The sequence below is a fragment of the Ammospiza nelsoni genome, chromosome Z, assembly GCF_027579445.1.
Source record: "Ammospiza nelsoni isolate bAmmNel1 chromosome Z, bAmmNel1.pri, whole genome shotgun sequence".
Lineage (NCBI taxonomy): Eukaryota > Metazoa > Chordata > Aves > Passeriformes > Passerellidae > Ammospiza > Ammospiza nelsoni.
The window spans coordinates 75,418,349-75,424,984 of NC_080669.1; positions in this window are offsets into that span (position 1 = coordinate 75,418,349).

Genomic DNA, 6,636 nt, shown 5'->3' on the forward strand with positions numbered 1-6,636 from the left:
TAAAATCCAACTTTTTTTCATAGAGAAGTAACATAGTAATCTGCATTTATTGGGAAAATCCTAAATTCATTTTGCAAACCATCTGTCTTCTAGCAATGACAGTGTTCTTATCTTCCAGACTGCTTGGAATGCTACAGCTGGGGAGAGGCAACAGGATTTGAATGTTCTCAGGTGTTTCAAATCATAATCATCTTATGACAGTGCAAATGTTTCTCAACATTTTTTATATCAGTTATGACAAAAGGAAATACAAAGTCTAATTTGACTAGCAAAAAAATCAAACAATGAAAAAGAGAAAGCTTTTTAGAAGAAAAATTTTGCAAACAGGAAATTTGCAGGAATGAGCAAAGTCCAAGAAGTAAGAGTCATATCCTAACACTGATCTTACAAGTACCCTACAAAATTTACTTAGTTTGAAATTACTAAATGGCTTTGCTCTAGCTTTCCTGCTAGTCTGAGTAAAGCAAAGACAAATTGATGTGGTCAGGGGCCACAAACTAAGCACCAAAACTCCAAGACCTCAGTTGTCTAAGATAAAAACATTTCAGATTAAACAGGAATCATAGTCTGTTAAAGCTCACTACCTCAAATATAAATCATAAGAGACCAGTTCAGGCTTTCAACAGCTAAAATAATTGTTTTTCTCTCAAAGGCGAACGCCAAAAACTGAGCCTGCATTTTCTTGTATAGATTAGGAACATATAATAGGAGTTTGCATAATGATTCTCTGTGTCTTTTTCTGTTAACTAAAACCAAAAATATTAACCCTTGGTGAAACACAAACAAATTTGGATGGCAATAAGGATGAGCCAACCTGAACAAAATATTATTAGCAAATTTAAGATAAATGAAATGCACGATAGAATGGAAGGAATGGGTCAGTTTAGATGGTCCCCACATCTGTCCCTCTCTTTGAATTGGAGATGTGTCAGCTCACAAACACTGGCAAAAATCTCACATTTGATGAGCTGATGCATGAGACTGACAAACTAAAAAAGAACAAAAAAGGAAGAAGCAGCAGTTTCGCTGTATTCCTCATGATGTTCTGTTTACAAGGTGGAAAAGGAAGATCCTAAAATAGGAGTTGACAATTAGACAGTAAGACTGCTAAGAAGAAACTATTCTAGAAAATTAGGATCAAGGACAACTGGAAAATCCTAGCTGAAGGTGTAGCTCCAGAGATTTAGAGGAACAAGAACCAAGCAACAAACAAAGGTAATATGTACTGCCTCATGTGAAAAGTGCAGGGGACAGCTCTAAGGAATGCTGAGAAGCAAATGAAGTGAGAAGAAAACCTCAATGAAAAGTAAAGGGCACAAAGAGGACTCATTCTTCTCCATAGACAACATATCACATGACCAACATCTAAATACCATAAATATCCTGTTAATTTTATTGAAGTTATCATTTCTGGTGCCTTGAGGATGTTAAAATTAAAAGTATAGAAGAACAAAATTTTGCCTGGGCACTGTTAGGAAACAAGTAAAAGCCTTTGTTCAAGCAGATTAATTTCGGTACTTCTATAGGAGTTCTTGTGCTCTAATTCTGTTTTGAATGTCAAGTTATTCTGCAGCATAAAATACACCTCTGAACTCCACTCTTTTTAACCTCAGTTAATGAAAGCAATTTACTTGCAAAGAGTTTTGTGAATACATAATAAAAATGTTATGTTCTATATTGAGAGGTTCACTAAAAATGTATTTCACTATATTACATGTTACTGACATAGAGGAGCAAGGTACATGGACCGAGAGAAAGAAGATGAGCAGATAAAAAACTGTTAAAATCATATCTCTCCAAAGGTCCGCACTGCATATTTTCATCCAAAAGTGTTTTTGAGAGTATTTATGCTACCTTTTGAGTATTCTTACAGAAATATGCCAGGGCTGTCCTCAGAGCAGTGCGCTACTCGGGAATGTACTGACTGAATTAGGGTGAAATAACCTACATAGTAAACACCATTTGAGGAAGATTTCTGAAAGTACATGAGCACAGAAAGGCTGTAACCAAAGTAGCTCCTGTATAAACAACAGAAGAAAGAGCTATGTGTATTTCTTCTTTTGGATCACTGATCCCAGCAGTGCTGTTTCCTGGCCTTGACTATTTATGAGCTAAACACAAAAATAATGTTACATTCTCATATAGATTAAGCTAACACCTTTTGGGCACTAGTTTGTACTTTTTTGGGCTCCTTGGTTACTTACTCATTTACTTGGACAAATTCAGATATGAGGCTTAGTTCCTGGAATTTCAGATAAATTTATTTAATCTCAGACTCCCTTCTGCTCACTCTATGTACTTCATAACTGCAGAGGCAATCTTCAAAAATGCAACAGAATCCATATTCGTAAGGATATCTACATCCAGTTATGCTACAATAAATAAGATCCAGTGGATTTTAATACATTTTTCTAGATTTTCTAAGATCTAAATTGTGTATAATGCCTAATTTATGCAATTTTCCTTTACAAATCACAAGGGTTGAGGACAAGCTTTCACACTGACACATACAGACAGGGAATCATGCAGCACACTAAAGACAGGTTTCAATTAAATGAAATGAGTAAGACTTGTTTTGTAAGCATGGCTTTCAAAACTATCTAAATTATTTAAAATCAAGGCATTTTAACCAGAATTTGCAAACACAGCTAAGAAAGTCAATTGTCAAACTCCATTTAACAGGTTAGGAATAATGAGCCAGATCCCAGAAGAGCCTCACATGTTTGGATGCTAAATATTATGAAGTCCAAAAGTCAAGCACCAGCTGTGGACTCAGAAAACAGAGCCAAAATATGTAATACACAAAAACAGAAGGAGCTGCAGCCAGCCAACAGGAAACACTGCCAAGAAGAATGGTCTGAAATTCTCCCTCTCTTCTGGACATAACACCTCTCCAGAGAAGAAGCACACCATAGCCAGGATCCCTTCCTGAAAGCAGGAATGTATGTGCACAGGTACTGTCAACCAGGCCACAGATTCTGGCCATATTTTGTCAAGATAGAAAGATGTCGCCTCCCATATTTAAAGAGTAGCCTCACAGTCGGAGAACATGGCTTAGGTATTGGCCCTTCTTAATCCTGATGGCTGCCAAACAAAATACTCTGTTTGTTTATCTAACCTGGGTCGGGCTAATGCACTCTTTCAAATGAGATAATATTGCCTACCGATGTATTTTCTGCTTGGACAAATTCATGGTCCTGAGGGAAAACATGGCTGCAGATGAGAGGATTTACAAGAAACCGCTGAACAACTCAATGAGCCTCTTGTTTTGGGAGAGCTGGAGGGCTGCAGGAGTAGCAAGGCATATGCTTCTAGTCCTAAAATTCACCGTCTCCTCCTCCTACCTGAAGCAAGTCAGACAGTAAACTATTGCTGGAAATTATCCACTCTCAGCCACACATTAGTAGTCATCAGCTGAGAGAGCTGTTAGCTTCACCTGTTAGTAAATACCACTGAAAGCAATCTAAAATAATTGGGTTTACCTCAGTGGCTAAAGGCACAGACTGAGAGCAGTTTTACCTCATTTGAGTCTCAACAGCTCTTACACTTCTCCAACTCAATCACTTCTGAATTGCTGAACATATTACCAATGTAAATCCCTGTGGCAGTCTGAGTCTGAAACACCCAGATTTGGGCCTCAAGAAGAAAACCTTCAATGAAATAATTATTCAAGTCAGTCCTTGATTCCAGGATAAAATATTTTCAAGACAAGTTTTGATGAATCAGCATTTGGGTATTGAGGTTATCAATGTGCATTTCCTGGAGATATGACTAGAGCTGAACTAAAATTAACTATAGATTGTAATTTCAGATTTTAAAACAGCAAGGAAGCTTTTTGCTTCGGATACTCTGTGGACTTTAACTGAATTTATAAAAAGAAGTGGTCAGCAAGTCCAAGTCACATGAGAAACTTGGCTGAGAAGTCCAAAGTCTGAAGTACAAATTCTTCCTTCATGTTTCCTTTGTCATACTTCACCTTTTCCAGTTGTCAGCAGTGAAGCTTCACTGAAAACATACTTTCTAGAGCAGTTTTCCATTATGTTTTTCCCTCACATATTCCAAAGTGAGAATGCTCTAGTTCATTCCTGTCAGCCTTTTTTTAGCAGTAAGACACAAGTTCGCAAGTTCTCTTACATTCAGTCATTTGTTGTGTGTCTGCAATGTCTGTAGCAGCGCAGGAAAGTGTATAGGAGCAGACAGTTTACCTTATGGCAAATTCCAAGGAAGTATTTAAAGTTCAAATGAAATTCCAGCATTCAAAGTGGGAGGTTTAAGGAAAAAAAAGTCCCAGATCTGTCAGTGAAAAGTTTAATTATGGACAAGATGACACACACATAGCAAAGCACACAAAAGCCAAAACATCTCTGTGGAAGCACATTCCAATAAAATCTTAAAAGATTACTTTAATAATAAACCATGCATTCCTGAGCAAGCCATCGCAAGATTAGCTACCAGATTGCTTTGCTGCGAGCAGATTTTTCACAAACTGTTATTGATACCACTTTCGAGGCATTTGTGAAAGCTGATGTCTTCTGAAGGTCTCTGCCCTTCAGTGGGGTTTTTCGAGCTGCTGCCAGTTTCCACCCAGACTGAAATCCTGGTGATCCTAATGACAGGCTGTGGTTTGCGTAGAGTTAACATCCGGAAAGCTATAGAAAAACTCACTGAGGTGAAGGGTTCCAGCTGCAACTTCAAGATAATTTTAGACCTGCTGAAAAATGGCTTGTGTTTGGGAAGTGCTGAGGCTGATACTGTTCTGTACAAAAAGCAGTTAACTTACACAAAAAAATCCTTATGCAGGGGCTGAGCCTATGCCAGCAGTAGTAAAATTGGAAACAAAAAAATATAAGAAAAAAGTTATAATCTTGGGAAACAGCACTCCCTCTCTACTACAGCCTTTAACTGGTCGCTCCTATAGTCATAACAGCCATGGTGCATTTGATTTTGATTTTGCTGTAGAGAAATAGAAATAATTTTACTTTTCATAAAGTATAAAACATGTCCTCATGTAGTGCAGTATAGATGAAAACACTGAATTCCTGTGGGGCTTTCTGCCTGGATTCCTCCTGCATTCAGAAGGCAAGGCAACCCTATTACATATGTTTAATGCAACATTTCTGAATTTTAGCATTTAGCACAACAATGTGGAACATCAGGGGAGATGTTCTTAGCCAATTTAAAAAAAAATAGTGCATTCCTTCATTTTTTATTTTCCAAGAAAACCATAATTTTTCAAGTTAGTTATTAACCACTTTTTAGTTAAAAAAAAAAAAGTTTTCCTGTGGGCTGTTAGTGATGTTCCAAGTGCTGGTGCATATTGAAGGACCTCTTGCCGTTTCTGTACTCAATGTAATTTCATTGCACTTCAAAAGAGCTCTTAAACTGCTCACTTCTGGCAAATGAAAAGCATTTTTCTTTATTCAAAATTCAATAACAAATGGTATAAATCACATCTTAATCATTAGTGTGACTAGTTAAGGTATTTTGGTGCAATGTGCCAGGAGTTTGTTTGGGCAAAACACAGATGATAATCCTGCTTATGCCAGCTCCAGGCTGGCCTGTTTCATAGAAGTTGCTTTGTTACTGCACCACGTTTAAAGCAGGCACAATTTCAACCTTCATGTCAGGCAGCCTGTGTGAGTCTCATAAAGGACGCTGAGCTGAGTATTTTTCTTTAAAATACGTACTGCCCAAGCAGGACCAAGAAGCTCCAGTCCTGCTGGTGGGTGTTTAGTGCAAGTTGTTCAAAACAATGTACAGGGCAGTGCCAGCTGTACAAAACCAACTTTGTTAAACATGAATTTAACTGTGTCCCAAAGAATTCAGATCTAATCCTGCCAATACCGACGTGTGTGCAGCCAGCAACCTGCTAATTGTAGCAAAATCCTCCCTACTTCTGCGGTATGCACTTCCTTCTGTGAACGTTAGGCTAGAGTATAAAAAGACGTTTCTCGTGTCCTTTTTAGTTAAATTTAGCACTTCTCAGATGAAAGGCTGATACAGGCAAGTGAGACACGACTATCAGCTCGTATTCACCTCAGGCACAGGGAGGAATAGCATGGTCTAGCTATTCATGAAAAATAAGAATACAATGCCATATCTAGAAAAGCATGGTATCCTTTAGTAGCTTTGGATGAGGATGTTTGCCAAATGCCAGTTTTGAGCCTTGACCTTCCTGGTGGTAAAATAAGTTTGTGTTAAATATTTCCATCTTTTGAAAACTTCGAAATATCTATCAAATGTATTTATTCAGCAGGGGGGAAAAGAAAAAGTATTGCTCTCTTTTTTCTTTTCTTTTTTTTTTTTTATTTTTAATTGAGTATTGGTGCAGACCCAAATGCACAATTTTGAACAGAATTTATAAAAAAAATAGGTTAACAACCTTGAAAAGGAAAAAGAAAAACCACCATTCTGCTACAAGGAGAAAAATATCATTTTTTTATCAGAGATTCTTTCATACAAGTTGGAAAACAGCTGCACTGCTCTGGGGGAAAAAACCCCATGATAGATGTTTGAATAAAGATGAGTGGGAAGTACAAAGGTCAGGTCTCGATGTGACCCAGAAACTGAATTGCACTGACCCAATATTTTGGTTCTGCAGGTCACAAATTAGAGGACATGGAGGGTCGGGAGGGT